General features: G+C 38.0%; 1 protein-coding gene across 1 annotated transcript in view; it reads right to left on the reverse strand.

Annotated features, from left to right (window-relative positions):
- Window positions 1-17,390, reverse strand: part of LOC121413646 (popeye domain-containing protein 3-like) — a 34,616-nt gene that overhangs the window by 6,037 nt on the left and 11,189 nt on the right. The gene's annotated exons all lie outside the window — the stretch shown is intronic.

Below are 17,390 nucleotides of genomic sequence, written 5' to 3' on the forward strand. Positions count from 1 at the left end.
TATTTACTTTTATTTCCTTCACATGTGTAACTTTTTACAAGAGAAACTAACTCCTATGGATTCTCGTTCATATACAGTATTCGAAATTGATGGCACCCTTAACTAGTCGCCACCCCGTCGCCACCATACTTTCAGTAACGTACCTAGAAAACCCGGTAGGAGGGGGGGGGGGTTTGCTTGGCGGTTCTGAGCTTAACATAAAGATATGATATTCACTCTACACCTTGAGCGAATTACTTCATGAGAGCGCCCGAAATAGCACATCGCCGGGGCACAACATTTGGCTCGTAAAACAAAGCTTAGCAATGACCGTAGAACATTTTTGTACAATTTATTTTATTTACGAAAATTACAATCAATCGTGAAAATCAAGTGTACGATTTGATCGCGAACGTTTGGGTTACGGGACACAGGACAGGTCCTCTATTTTTGTAAAAAGTAGGCTATATATCTTCATGGTTTTAAAGAACTTTTTAAGTTGGAGACGTAGATTTATTTCCTTTTCTAGCCCCCCCCCCCCCTAAAAAAAAAAAAATAAAAAAATCTCTGTACATATTTTTTTTTCTTTAAAATGAGTACGTTTCGACCATACACAAACTCATCAAACTATCATCTTAAGCGGGAAGTTTGCAATCTGCTCCAGCGTATAAAATCATGACGTCTTATAATCCCCTAAAGGTCTGTGAACACACCCATATACGGCTAATATAATTACAACACATACGAGATTGCAAATCCTACAGGACACACTCAAAGACTTCCCAGGAGATCCAGACTGGTGTTTTCTTTCATCAAAATGAAAAATTTAATCCCCTTTCACTTAATATTCCATGGCTAATGAGCTTGTCTAGATTCGAAGGTCGATAAAATGCTAAAATCCCGAAGAGTCAAATGAGATGAAATATGCATTCACTGGAACGAAGATGTAGACGTCCCGGCATTGAATAATGAAAATTTGAGAAGGGCTCGAGATTTTGAGATGGAGGGGGATATTTTGAGAAACAATCGGTCAGTTGCGTTTCTATAGGAATAAATAGCCGGGGAAATACTCGGGGAAATTGCGATCTGCTGCACCACTTTCAAAACCTTGGTTAAATAAAAAATCTTTCGATTCTTAATTCCTGTTACTTTTTCCCAATTATGTTCCTCTCTGGAAAAAGAGGCAAAAAAAAATATCGGTGGCGAGTAAAGACAGTCAAGGTAGAGAAAAATTATTTATTTATTCGAAATGTCATTCAGTCTCAACATTGTAATATCCGATGAAAATATACACGTCAGAAGGAAAAAAAATTGTCACCCACTTTTGTCAGATATTTTTAAAACGGTTCTAACCACACGCTTAAAATGTTGGGCAATATACTGTCCACTCTGTTGGGTAATGTATGTTGGTAAAAAAGATTATAATATTCTGGGCAATTATTATCAAATCGAGCGAATTTATTTCCCAATTTCAGCCAATAGTTGTGTGGAAAGGTGTTGCCCATGATTAAGTTGGGCACTTTTGCCCAACTATTTTAAGAGAGCATGTTCAACAACTTAAAACTGAAATTAGAAAAAATGACATTAAAATAATTTTATACAAGTCATTTTTTTCATATCAGAATTGAAGTAAAATCGTTTGCTTGCATACAACTATTTTGAAAATAAAAATGAAGATTAAAACCCGCTTTATGCACTCGTTGTAACACAAGATACGTCGTCTTCAAAGAAATGCGGGAATCATCAGAAGTCATTTTTTAAAAAAAAATAAATTTAATTGTTTTCAGGTAATTTCATCAAGATCGCATTTTTCATTGGGCGCGTCTCCATAATAGTTTGATTAGAAAAAAAATGGAAGAACTAGATGAGAAGTAGGAATTAAATTGGAATAAAGGTGGATCGGATGGACATTGAGGAATAAGGATGGTTGCATGATGGAGGGCATGAAGAAAAATAGTCTCATTGTCAAGAGACATTATGAGCTAAATGGGACGAGCTTGAGATTTTCCAGGCCTGTGGAAAATCCTGATTTAACGTCCGCTATAATTCCAAGGGGATGGAAATTAAGTCGTGCCCAAAAGGCGTTGAACGTCCATTGATTAAAAATATGCCCCATTGAGACGTAAGATGAGCGCGAACGGGAGCACTGCATGAGCGAAATAGAAATATTTTTCGCATGGAGCAGTATGTTGCGGCGCAATTTCATGTTACAAAATAGTATGTAACAATGATGGCACGTGTGCAATGTTGAGTGGGCGTGATAACATTTTAGCAGTTAGCATGGAAGGTCCACATTCATCACGGTGGCGGGAAGTGGTGGACAGATGGGGGCTAGGGGGATATCCCCCCCCCAAAAAAAGAAGAACATTGAAGAAGAAGAGATAATGTCCAAGAAAAAAAGGAGAAAATGAAAGAGAGAAGGTTGAAATATGATATTATTTGCTGAATTACGTCAAAATCTATCACATAATTTGATTTTTGTAAATGAAATATCACAATTTTGCTCGCTCGCTTCCCCCGCTCTCAACTTTTTTGAAATAAATTTTGCCCGATACGACATATCTGGCCCCCTCAATTTATTTCATCATGATGCCACTTGGGACAGGGACATTGTTAACATGTCTTAATTATCAATGTCTCACATAGTTACGGTGTGCAGTGTCTTATTAGAAAGTGTATATTTTCCCCTTTTAAGAACAAATAGATAAACGTATTTTAGCGTTAACGTGATTCGAAATTTTACACTTTGTGAATCATAATTCAGCTGTGTACCGAATGACAGATGCATCTGCACTGGCTAACTAGGAATGAATAGTGGTCATTTTATGGCGTAATGTTGATAATTATTGATGGGTCGTGATCAAAGTTCTAAGATTGTTTGCCCGTCAATGGGACTTCGGTTCTTTATGATTTTGTTTTCTCAAGTAGTTTCACCAAAGCAAGTTATATATTCGTTGGCAGATATCATGGTTGTGTGTGAGAGTGTCTGTGGGTGTGTAGTATACACAGGGGACCCGGTGCAGAGAGAGAGTTGGAATTAAACACAATTTCATAAATCAAACGCAATTTTATTTTTAACCAATCAGAACAGCGTATTAGAATTTCTGCTTGTTATTTCATTTTGGAATACTACGTAGCCCTATTATGATGCTGTTTGGGACCGGGGTCAGGGGGGGGGGGGGCGGCGGGTATGCACCGTTTGACCTACGATCTTCCAGTAGAGTCGGTCCTGATGATGTACAGTAAGTGAGATTGATACTGTCTAACAATCTCTCCCTGAAACTATACGTGATAACCGGAAGAAGATATGGGCATGAGGAAATTATAAAAGTAAAGTGAAACCTTACACAGTCATGTTACAAGATAATGAGAATTTCATGTAGCTAAAAACAGTCACGGCATAGACTACAGATGCGAAAAACGACATCAAGTCGGCCAAATGATTTCCACTGATTCTATTGATCCCACTGCAGGCTTAGCTGTCAGAAAGACTATATCCCAACAGGAAATTGGTCAGCGAATTCCACGCTGTGACATTTTTAACTTTGAAATCAATGAAATGAATAGTCTAGAATGAAAAAAATAAGAGTAAAATAGAAATTCAAGCACAATTTCGACGCAAACTCAGGTATCTTATGAAGATATGAAGTGGTCTCAATCATTAATGAGAAACTCACCGGCGTAAATGTGGTTTGGGTGTAGAGATCATAGTGTCTACTTTCTCAAACCTCATCGTAGACTAAATGCTTGAAATTCTTTATATTCCAATTATCCTGAATTTATCCAAAGACGAACAAATGCTGATTATCTAATATCATTAAATGTTAGGGAGGTTAAGGTCTTAAAATGTGGCTACAATAAATTAGCGCACAAAATTATTATTTTTATTACCACATTCTGATTTTACGAGCAATCGGAGTATAAAGCAAGCATAAACTTCATGCCTTGATCTACCCAATCTAAGATTGTAAAATTTTTTAAACATATATTTTCACTGTTTATGGGCTATATTTATCGTGTTTGAAAAATTCAAGACTCCACCAACCTTGAAAATATGGATAAATGTAACGTATGATATTCATATTAGATTAAAATTCCCGTAGCTAAGATGTACCAAGTATCGGAGGCCCTTTCTAGAAGAGGATGCACTGGTCAGCCATCATTAAGACGAGCATTCAGCTCAAGCATTAAAGGAGTAAATGGAACCTCTTTCAACCCACGGGCCTATAAAGCACAATCATCCTCACCGTTTTGGGTTCGGATCTACTGGTCATTTTGACTCGGAAACTGAAGGGTGTGGAAACAATAACACACATTTTCCGGGTAAATCCACGTCAGAAGGGGCAAGCAATTTCTGACAACAACAACAACAAATGTCACCAGCATTTCCGGAAGGAAAATCGTAACTATTGAAAAAATTGTCATGCGCAAAGATGAAAACAAGTCAAACTTCTATTTCATACGTATCTCTTTTTCTTGGCCGTGTCATCCTTGCCCCATTTTGTTTTATTTTAACGGCCAGCATTGTTATCCGACACCGCACCTCTACTAACCGAAGAGCAGAATACAATGTCTTAACATTTCGTTTTCTCCCTAACAATAATATACGCCATCCATACCCTGGTCGTGCTGGTGGCTTTTCTTGTCAATTTCTTCCAGCGGCAAGGACGAATCCGCCTAGATCTTAATACTTTGCACCGATCTTGTAAATGGATAGGCATCTTAAGTCTGACCTATGGGGATAAATTCCATATTTCTTGATATGTTGGGATGAAGCGAGAGGTTGGAGGAGCACATATTACGTTCAACAAGCATCAACATGAACAAGGTCATGTGGGAGAATAGAAAATATGTCCGTTGTCGGGTAGACCGATGGTGGGAATGTCAGTGGTGAAGATGGTAACGGAGATAGAGACGGCGATGATGGCGGTGGTCGTGATGGTGGTCGTGATGGTGATGATGATGGTGATGATGATAATGATGATGAGTTGGTGGTGGTGGTGGTGGTGGCGGTGATGATGATGATGATGATGGTGAGGATGATAATGTTGATGATGATGATGATGATGATGGTGCAGAAGATGGTAGTTGGGATATTAGTCAGATGACGACGACGATGATAATGATAATCATGATGATGGTACATGATGGTAATGAAGATGATGATGTCGATATCGAGTTGGGAAGATGGTGGGGATATTAATCAGATGACGACGACGATGTTGATGGTGATAATGATAATTGATGGTGTGCATGATGATGATGATGATGATACTGATGATGATGATGATGATGATAATGATGAAGATGATGATGTAGATGATGATGACGATGATGATGATGAAAATGATAATGACGATGATGATGATACTGATGATGATGAAGATGATGATAAAGATGATAATGATGATGATGATGATAAAAGTGAATGTGATGGTGTTAGTGATGGTAATATTCTTCAGATGATGATGTTGGTCATAATAATCATGATAAAAGAGATGATAAACATTTTCGACAAAAAAGGCGTGAGTTGTGGTGGTACGTATGCGTCTACATCCATGTCATTTAAAGATGGCGTGCATCTTACCTTGATCCCCATCAATCATTCATACAACATTAATAATAAACCAAGTAGCATGCCATTAAAAGCATATTCCCCATGTAATACATATCATACAAGCACGCAACGTGTGCAATAATATTACGTAACATTATGACGTGTGCAACGGAGACGTTGACAAATCAAACTCCGTACTGTCGATTTCTTAAACACACAATTCGTTGAGAAAAAAAAAATCAATTACTGATGCTCAATTGTCTTTTCCTTTTATTGCCAGCTTATGAATTAATTATTCTACGATTCCTAATCAAATAAAGCTATCTTCTACCTGCACTTAATTATCCTGCCCCGCTCTCAAGTCTAACTTATATTAGATTAAAGAAAATGGACCTCCTAAGACTGTTGGAGTTACGCAAACACATCGACTGGTCCTTAATAAACTTAGCATGGCTATCGATGGGTTACAAAACAAATGAGCAGAGCTGTGCGTATTTATCATGAGTAATAAAATGTAATTAATGCTGTCTGGTCCCCCGGTCAGCACGATTTAATGCTTCATGGTGGGATGAAAGGGAATAATACCATAGATGTCAATGGCTAAGGCATAACTAATAGAGCACTTAGCAGAGGTTGTGATAGGGATGCCCCCCCCCCTGCCCCGCCGAGATCGAAGGGTTTAAAGTGTAAGTATATAAGGACGAGCGAGCAAATATTTTATAGTGAATTCCCCCATCACCAATCGCCTTTCAGGTATATTTATAAATACATATTATATATAAACGTATTTTTATACATAAAAAGTTAATTGTCTCCGTTTTTATAAAATGCCGCCCCCCCCCCCCCGTGAATACTTTGTTAGGTGCTTTGGTAAATGGAACAGATGATATGCAGATTATATAATTTGAATTGATTTAATTGTGAACTAAGTAAATGCGTCAGAGGGAAGTTGATTTGGCATTTATAATGTCTTCAACGATGCAAACGCTTTTACATTACTGCTATACCCGCCAAAAATGACAATAACTCATAGATAATGAAATAAAATAATAGATAATGAAATAAAATGGATAAAAAAACCTTATTGGGGGCACGGAAACGGGGTTGAGTGGGTGGGGCTAGGAGGGGCTTGTCAAAAAACGTATATTAAAAAAATCAATAATATTTGATTGTGATGATAACTATTATGCACTGGCTCCCCTCCCTCCCTACACACACACTTTCAAAACCTGTCCGCGGCCCCTTCATAATAAAGCCGATTCACACGTATGATGATAAAGAAAGTCATCATTGACAGGGTCGTTTACTTTCTGGCGGTTTTCACCCTTTATATTTGCACAAGCCACGTGTAATGACTGGGAAAGTATCTCATGAAAGTTTACTCTTTTGATTTGCCGGTCAAAGACAAGCTGCATAGTACGCCAAAAGACACGTTCTTGGACGAGCATTTCTGAAAAAGAATACTCTTCCACTAATTTATTTTCTGGTGAAAAGGACGACTTTGTGCAATGCCTGCGAGAGGATCACAGATTAAGTCCATTCTTTCAAAAATAATTTTACTGGTCAAAGTGATGCTCACATTGCTACGTCACAAAAAGCAACAAACCATAAACGGGAAGAATCTAACAGGAATTTACTCTCACTAACGGTTCATATATAGTTTTAAAACTTAATCAGATGACGAGTAAAAAATTCAAAGTCAATAGGCATACTTCACTGTTAGAAAAAATAAAAGAAGTTCCTGCAGCAGAGTCTCGAGAACACCTGTAATCTTACCGAATTGCGTAATAATCATTCTGTAAATTCATAAAACAAGAATTTTTCTGCAATTTAACAGAACAGGTCTGTTTAAAAAGGGAAAAGGGTGTTTTATTCAAGGAAATTTGTAAGATTCCATACATCAAATACCAATTTCCTGTAAGATTACGCAATTCGGTAAGATTACAGGTGTTCTCGAGACTCTGCTGCAGGAACTTCTTTTATTTTTTCTAACAGTGTTGCCTACCTACAAATGTCTTTTTTTACACATGAGCAGTCGGAGAAAAGATAACTGGGTATATTTTTTTTAAAGATTACTTCTTATACCATTTTTTTCTCGTACTAGACTGTTACTATTACTTCTACCCCTCCTACTACTAGAACATGTTTAACTACTACTACTACTACTAATACTACAACTACTACCACAACTACTACTTTACCTACTACTACTACTACTACTACTACTACTACTACTACTACTACTACTACTACTACTACTACTACTACTACTGCTACTACGCTAAAACTACTGTTACTGCTGCTGCTACTGGCGCTACTATAGTATAGTACGAAGAAATAATAGACAGAAGTCTGCGGAATATAGTAAGTGGTTATAGCAATATGTTTCTATTTCGAATCACAACTACCTCTTCAATTACATGACATTCCACGGGGAGGGTTTTTAGGAATATCTAAATGGGGAACAAACGAGTCAAACTTGATGAAGCAGGGACAATTACATGCAAATTTCCATAATTCTTAATTGCAACGACCCTAACTCAATGCGCTGATGGGAGTGGGTGCGTTGTCATGTATTTTGTCCTGAGGTTTGTGTAAAAGCTGAAATCTTGCGAGCGATCGACAAATCTTCCGAGACATTTGTCTTTTTCCCACCAGTTGCCATGGTAACCAAGGAGCAAGATTATTTTCTCGTTTGCTAGTGTTCATTCGTAAACGAACACCTGGATTTGTTTTGTACACAATACTGCGCATTGCCATTTGATATGACCAACAGACAATCATGACAATATTCCGCAATGGCGGTTTTGAAAAAGCAGAATGTGTGAAAATAAAATAAGAACCAATGAGTGATTTGCGAAACAGAGCAACATTTACTTATTGTATTGCAATATATCATCTGTGTGTGATTAATTATTGTTCGTTATTGGCAGAGTTAGAAAACTAAAGATGAAAAAGGCGATACTAGTGTCCTTGGAAAGGGGGTGGGGGCTATATTTATGACATTGCACCATCGAAAACTCTTTTTTTCTTATATCATTATCCTTTGAGAGGGGCGGCTCCAGAGCATTTTGATAGGGGCAAGTTTTGTTTCTCAAATGAATTAGGGCGGTATACAGAGTTAGACGGCCGAGACCTCTCCTGCGGACTATTATCCCTTCTTCCTTTTCTTCCCTTTTTCTTTTTTTATCCGCATTTTTATGTATTTCGACTTCTTAAAAAAATATATATAGGGCGCTGCCCCTGCCCCCTCCTGAAGCGGCGTCCCTTTGTTTAGAGAGTAATACACACATTTAAAATCAATAATCGCACCTGTGTCCAGCTTACCATTGTTTGACAAAGATCTTGAACTAAGGTTAATCTTTAACTATGAAGTGCAATTAATGATTTATTTCAATGCAAAACATATGAAGCAAGTCGCAAAGGAAGAGTTGTTTTTGAGATTAAAAGAAAAATGCGAGTTCATGGGGAGGGGGAAAAAGAGGAAATGATTGCAACTACTCGTCTCATCGAGCTCATTTTTGAAATTATTCCTCGGAGTAGTTTACAAGATGGATAAACATGCTTGCCATGCTTTTGGATATCAAAAACAGTCTCTGGTCATGAGAGATTGATACGTTCCTTCTATATGCTAAAGGCTTCAAGATGTTTATAATAAACAGTTTTCCGTTCACTAAAACGCCTGCGATATTCTCTTGGAAAGGGATATCCAGTTTCATCTTCGTTCTTCTTTGTCGAAGAGAAATGTATGAATATCTTTTAATCTTTATTGTACAAAAATAATAATTTCACTCCCTCGTGTCTGTAGAACTTCCTGAGGGATACCGTATCTGGTGATAATCCTCCCATCCCACATGTGATCAAGTAAAAGAGAGAAAATGAAAGGGAAAACATAGATCTAGGCAAAAAACACAATAAGTGCGTATTCATTGCCTATCTCGTTACCTAGCAACGCATCGTCGTTGAAATGTCTTCATGTATAGTATTCAATGGAGTCCATGACTGGATAATACATACACCAATGGTTTTTAAATTGAAAGAGTATATAGATGACGTTTCGTTTTCCTGATTTGTATTGGTTTATATGGCTTCACAGCTCCACTTGCTCTTACAATAAGCCTTAATTTGCTTCATAAAAAAACATGTACCGATTTACGACCTTGATTCTCATAGAAATGAGTTCAGTTAGCACATATCCAAATTTTATTGTTTCCTTATACACACCAAATTGAAGGATGATATCATTAATCACCATCTGCCGGTGAAATATTGTTGTTCAATTTATTCGATATGCTGATGATACGTTTATGATGTAAAGCGAAGACAAATATGTTGGATAAATCGTCCTCGCTCATAAGTATAATGCGATTTACCATTCAATCAAATTTATTCTACAGACGGAGAAAATCAATTTCACCAACTGTCAGCGTAGATACAGAACGACCCCCTTCTGTTGATAGAACAAGCAATAAAAGACATCCCCTTGTTTGTAAGTCAAATGCCTGTTTCATTTCCCCCATGTTCTTAATGAAAGCGCAGATCATCCCAGATGGATTCGAAATTCACAGAAAACAATTCAGTGATATAAAACCTGGGTAGGTGAATGTTATCAAGATGTCGGACTCAGGACTGTTTAACCTGGACAAGAAACTAACTGAAATTGATTTTTCATTGAATGCAATATCCAAGTGGCTTCGTGGCTTTCATTAAAGCCCCATCGGTAGATTTAGAATTCACTCCCTTATAAGAATATTATTTACCTGCGTTACGGTTGTATAGCAGGTAAATATTGTTTGTTTCGTTGATGTTCGTAAACCTTGCAGGAATGCATAGTCAATGGTGTTCGAAGCCCTGGGGTTCGAAGCCTCCGTGGAATGTAATTACAAGTGCATTGGTGCATTGGAGCGCGGAAAGAATGGATAACGCGCGGTAAGGATACGTTGGGTGTATCATTCTAGCTTGTTCTCTTCGTTACGACAAATTTACAGAATTAAAAATTTGCAAAGTGAAAGTATTCAAATTATTACAGTTCATAATAATCTGATAATCAAAGTTAAAAGGGGGTTTTGTAAAAGTCTTTCACAGTTTTTCCAGAGTCTTTTGCTCATCAAGTTTTATCTCTGTTTTTTTTTTTTCAACTGGTCTGACTTGTCGCATAATATAGGGTAAGAGGTCGGTTCATGTGTCACTATAACTCTACAAGAAACGGTGTATATGTAATGTCATTATATAGATTCAAATATCTATCAAGAACGGAGATCTGCAAGTTTGATTTTTGATTTATCATATACAATAAAAACGGTCGGTCGGCTCCTAGTCGTCGGGCAAGCTATATCCATATATTGTGGTTAGAAAGTCTCTTTTATGTATTACTAAATGAATGAATGAATGAATTCAGGATGTGTGAGGATTTTACAGAAATTATAAAACAGACTTAGTGTATTTTGTTATTAAATTTGGAAATTTGCGATATATCGATATACATGCATAAACACTGTGCTTGAGAACAGATTTATTTGACGTCTTTGAGCACAACTTAATCACCCCCAAAGTCCAACGGCACAGTCAGAGTGACACAGGAAATGCTCAGACCTAAGTCATACTACATTAGTCATATCATTGATTTGTTAACTTGGAGTGGCGCCATTTTCATGATTATTAACACAAGTCAGATAAAAAAAAAACTTGACATGATATTGTTATATAAAAGGTCAAAACTCATTCACAGCACATCCTAGACGATGTGGCGATCTATGACAGGTAAAGGTGTTGACATTCTGTATCAATCATTCTATTTTTATCAAACCCACAATGACAATGGTAGATATTTATGTATGTTTATAAGGAAGTAGAAACTGCGTAGTTGGGCGAAGATCATCCGCATTCCTGCGTATATTGATTTTTTTCACTTCCCAGCATAACGCAATTCTTCCATGTATCATTTCATTCATTGCACTAAAAAATTGAAACATTTATTGAAATCATTATAAAGTTTTGTTTTAAGGGTAACTGATATAACCATTCACAATGATATTTTCATGTCCATTAGGCAAATTAAACGAGCGTACCCGTGTACACATCTGACCGATCCGGGATCAAGGTAATAGCGGCTTCTTGTTTTCATCAAACAAAATATTGTTGCCTAGATTTCTTAAAGGACAAGTCCACCCCCAGCATAAAGTTGCTTTGAATAAAAAGAGAAGGATCCAAAAAGCATAGCACTGAAAATTTCGTGAAAATTGGACATAGAAACTTATGAAATTTTAAAGTTTCGCTTAGTGTCACAAAACTGTTGTAGGCACTGTCTTGGTCGGTATGCAAATGAGGGGACTGATGACGTCACCCAATCACTTTATCTTTTGTATTTCGATCATGAAATATGAAATATTCTAATTTGCTCCTAATTATCCCGTGAAACAAGGTTTTCTCCTCACTGAACATGTGGAATTATCATCGTTTTAACACGTAATGTTTCAGTAAAGTTGATCCTTATTGTCAAATCTGTAAAAAAAGAATATATGGTATAATTCAAACAATAAAAAACAAAAGAAATAGTGACTGAGGGACATCATCGACGCTCTCATTTCGCATTTCACCGAGTTGTGCTCATAACTGTTTTGAGAAAAATAAGCAAAATTTTAAAATGTCACAACTTTCTTATTTCATATCTGATTTTGAGGAAATTTTCAGCATTATGCTTGTCCGATTTTTCTCTATTGATTCCATTCAACATTTTTCTTGGGTGGCCTTGACCTTTAAAGACTCGCTGGAACTTCAAATCACAAAGCAGGATTGCAAAGGATTATCCAATATATTGGGCATTAACAAACAACGGACCTTACAGAGGGAGAGTGAGATATATTATATGGAAAGAGGGGAGGGGAGAGGGAGATGGGGGAACTTGGAACGTGGATCAGTGGTAGAATGTTAGGTTTTGGGTTCGATCACTAAACGAGTCATACCAAATATTTCTTTTCAAAAAATGTACCTTGTGCAATCGAGCCAGGTGCTCAGCATATTAGAATGGAGATGGATGTTACTGTTAGGCAGCGCCTGCTGGAAGACCGGCTTATGTAAATGAAAGGGAATCTTATTTTTATCAACATCAGGAAGGCGAGATGGCCATAGGCGAATAGAAAAGCGTCAAAAACGGTGGAGAATTAACGAAAGAGATGACAAATCTAAGAAGAACATATGGACGAGTGCAAAACTGTAGGGACAACAAAGAGTGTGCACAAGGGAGCGAGAAATATTAATAGAGAGAGGTGGGAGAGAGGAGGAGAAGAAGAGAGAGAAAGAAAGGGGAAGAGAGGGAGAGAGAGAGAGTTCTTGCATTTCATACGAGGCCCTTGGCGCAAAGATAGAACGTCAACAATTTACAAAAGGGTCACTTCTACAATTATTGATCCCAGTGGAACACCTCTCGCCTCATTACAGCAGGCTTTATACCAGCGACCTGTCGCCCAGAGGATGTGCCTACTTGGTGTCTATGAGGAAATCACTTTCCGTCTCTAATATCAGTGGCGGGTCCAGGGTTTCCGGAACGATTGGCGGGGCGGGGGCATGGGCGGAAGTCCCAGGGGGAAAAGGGGGGACGTGTCCCCCCTACTCAAAATAGTAGGGGGGACAATATCAAATGTCCCCCCTACTATTTTGGGTCTTTGGTGGTGCTAAGAAATATATCACTGAAAATGTAAATAAAACGTGCGTTTTCGGACGAGAAGACCTTATTTTTTTTGCTTGTCAAATATATTTTCGTCGAAATGACCTGATAATTTAGGTAATAGCCTTTTTTTTGCTTGGTGTCAAATTTTCCAGACCCTTGTCCTTGTCCCCCCTACCTTTTGGGAGAGATTTCCGCCCCTGGACGGGGGGGGGGGGTAGGGAAGGGGTGAGTGCGGGAGCAGCAACAAGGAAGCAGTTCCCAAGTTTCAATCATCAGGAGATTTCCAATATCTGTCTCGCTATTTTGAATCTTTTTAAACAGAATCATACAGGCACCCACCTTGTAAAACGTATCAAATACGGAGAGGGGAGGGGGTTCCGCTCTTATACCCAACCCTACCCCACAGCGAGACACAGCCATTAAATTCTTATCTCTGTATACTCTAAAAACCTAAAAAGGCGAATCGGGTTAAAAAGCGTTGAGGGAAAGCGTTTTCAACCATTATCAAAACCAATGTCACTCCTTGACCATTACACAGAGTTAATCGCCCCTTCCACACCTTTCTTTTTTTATATAAAAATAGATACCTTTCTCCCTCCCCTATGCGAAGTTTAGAGATATCTTCGGCGCATCCTTACATCACAGAGCGCCCCCATAGCCTCTAAATAAAATACTCCCCGATCTACCCTTCACACACATATACGCACACCCACACCCTTACTCACAAACGTACACTGAATGTTTGGTTAGGCCTACATCTTTCCCATAGGCCTATATGCGATGTATTATCGCCTGACATGTTTACTTCGCACACGCCGCAGACTTGATTAAGAATGATGACTTTTGACAGATATGATACTCATAAAGGTCGACATGTGATAACTGCATATCTTCCCAGTCCCTTAGATGACCGTTAAAGACAAGCTGCGCCAGCTTTCATAATTTTTCTCACGTTCCCCTAAATAAATCATGAAGCGAGTACCGTCACTTATTTAGACAGAAAGAAACAAAATGAATTCGAATTTAAAATGACGTAACGAGAAGTTACACACGAAAGTTCAATACACTACAGAGACATCGAAACGCACATGAAACATTTGTCCAGTTTGGGGGTTATTCGACGAAATATTGTCTATATAAATGGAAAAAAAATTGCTACCTGATAATGAAATATCAATTATAACATATTTAGTCTGATAATGCTTTAAACAGGAACAAGACATTGGTATTGAGTTCGTCCCTTTAATCATTAATTGTGGCAATGGTTTGTCATTAAGTCCCTGAGCAACTGTTCGTGTCATATCGCTACCCACTTACATTGACCTCCCAAAGCGAACCCAAGGAGAGGACAGAGATTAGTAAAGCAAGTGACGGCTGGGGCTGATATAAACTAAATACCGTTGCTGTGACGGGGGAAAGTGAGCTACCACTTCCCAATTTACTTAGGGCAGATTTCAGGAAAAGCGTTAGCATATTTAAAAAAACCCTGAATGTCGTGATAGTATTGGTAATACTTATCATTTTCTTTGACATCATCACGTGAAAGGGCATCATTATAAAAGTATAATGAAACATTCTGCCTAATGATTTCAATAAGTAAGTTTTTAGAATTACGCTGCTTTAACACTCAAATCCCAACATTATATGACGGCATTACAACCGAGAATTCCCTTCACAAGGAGCAAGTTATTGTAGGTATTTTGTTAGCTAGGCACACATAGCTTCAAATAATTTGTTTGTTATCGTATTTCGTCCTTCTCGAAGTCTTGTACATATTACATGATGTTATGTATGGAGGTTAGTTGTAATGGAAGTGAATACAGCATTAGGCGTACAATTTTGAAGCCCGTAAAACCAACCATGTATATTTATAAGATTATAAACCCTACAAACAATCGGCTTCCAATTCCTTGTAACCATAGCAACCATTTACAAAGCTTTGTTGGCTGCACGAGCCCATCTCAAAGGTGTAGTTCTTTGGCGCAATCCAGGGGTGTAAAAGCGTTTCATATCACATCCCTTTTGAACATTACTTACACATATTTGCCAGTAACATTTATTCGTCTGCGTGTGACTAGAAAACGACTGTATGCAAGGAATTTATCCACGATGGGGGAATTTATGTTTTGGATATCAATGAAACGTCAACATTACGGAGCTATTGTAAGCTCTCCTTTCCATTAAAAATTAACAATCTGGTACCGGAGAGGTGTGCAAGTGTTTAATTGTCATTGTCATCACATAGAATTTTATCATTCTATATGTGATGTACCTCCGCCCCATTTTTTTTCACACCGTCATCATTTGTACATCTTAGCTCATTAGAATAGGATGAGGAGGAAATTAACCACGCAGGTAAAATCATCATTTTGAAACACACACACACACATATATCCTCCATTTACATTTTATGTTCTTCTTGACTGCAATAATATGCGATTAAAAAAAAAAACAGGTTAACCATCTCAGCACTTTGCAAACCTCTCCCTTCTTTATCCAAAATTAGTATATGGGATGACTAATAAGTATCTTGTTTGTGTGTGTGGGGGTGTTAACATTATCAAGTAGAAGAAAGAAAATGCCCGTCAAAATGATATCTTACACCGTCAGACAGCAGTGAAAGTACAACAATCACTCCCATAGTGCAACCCCCCCCCGATCAATCATTCCATTACCCTTCTGCTTTAGACTTTTCTTAGGGCTGATTTAGAAGAAACCCAAAGTGGTTACGAATAGTGACCGGCGGATGATTGGATTGACTATTTTGAAACAGCATATTTCAATTATTTATTATTTCATTTGATAATTTTTGTTTTCAATCAACCTTTTGCATTTTTAAAATTCGAATTCATTTTTTTAAAATCGAAATTGTATTGTATTTCGCACTATTCAAAACCGCTTTGGATTTGTATTAAATTTAAAGGTGTGGTAATCTACCGTAGATATGAATATAGAGCCTTTATGTGATGAAATTAACAAAGCCAAATGGCACTATATACCTGACCATCCAAAACAGATAAATTCAACAATTCCACAAACGCTGACGTGTCACCATTCATGCGCTGGTGGCGATGGGGGGGCACCCGTCGATATTACGCTCAAGGCATATGACGCCAAATTAAAACGTTGAGAATAGGCCTACATGTAAGTGGGCGTATCCACCACCTATGTAATCTACACACCTGACTCTGACCCCCTCTCTCCTCTCTGACACCCCTCTTGCCACCCAATTACCAGTATAATCAATTTGGTTTGTGTTTTGCAATACAATCTACAGTAGATGTAGACATGCCACTATCCGTGTCGTCGAAGTCTGATAAAAGTCGATAGAAAGAAACGGCTTTATTTCGTTACTACGAAGGTTTATCCATCAACCTTTGACCACAACCTTTGTATCCTTTTATAATTGTCCATTTTTGATGACTGAGCTTTGAGATTACATTGTAAATTCTTACTCTGTCTCTATAACAGTGAACGATCAAAGGTCACAACACTTCATCAGACACATATACACGCACACTCGCACCCCCCACTCACGCACACTCACCCTCACACACACCAAAATGCATGATCTTGCCGTCACTACGTTATCAGAGGTCCAGATGAAGGTGCCGCCCGAACAACTTGTTAACTTATAACTTTTCTATATCTTCATTAGATGTGTACCTATTATCCATAATCAGAGACGTAGACATTAACAGGGCCATGGGAGCTAATTTTTTTCAGCAGGGGTGGTGACGTGGACTGAAATCTCCCTTCAAAGGTGGGGGGCACAATTCAGATTTCCATTGTTCTTTTATATAAACACACACATATATATATATATGCAAGGGCATCCCCCCCCCTAAAAATTGAACATTTTGAGCAAAGTTTGTGATCCTGAACAAGATGCCTATATGTAACAAATAAATACTGCGAGTGCGATCAGCGCGAGCAGATATCTTTAATATACGTTCTGGCCTGATCGAAAAGGGACCTGTTATAAGGACTGTTTGGAGTTACCAATGAAAACGATACATATTACAACAATCAAATAATGCGAGCGCGAAGCGTGAGCTAGAATTTTTGACATTCTGACCTAAAAAATGGACATTCTTAGCACTTTTTGTAATCATGTACAGGATAGGTATATAACTATACATTAGCACCCCCCCCCCCCCCCGCTTCCCAGGGCCATTGACATAAAAG

This window comes from Lytechinus variegatus, chromosome 4, assembly GCF_018143015.1.
Source record: "Lytechinus variegatus isolate NC3 chromosome 4, Lvar_3.0, whole genome shotgun sequence".
NCBI classification, from domain to species: Eukaryota; Metazoa; Echinodermata; class Echinoidea; order Temnopleuroida; family Toxopneustidae; genus Lytechinus; species Lytechinus variegatus.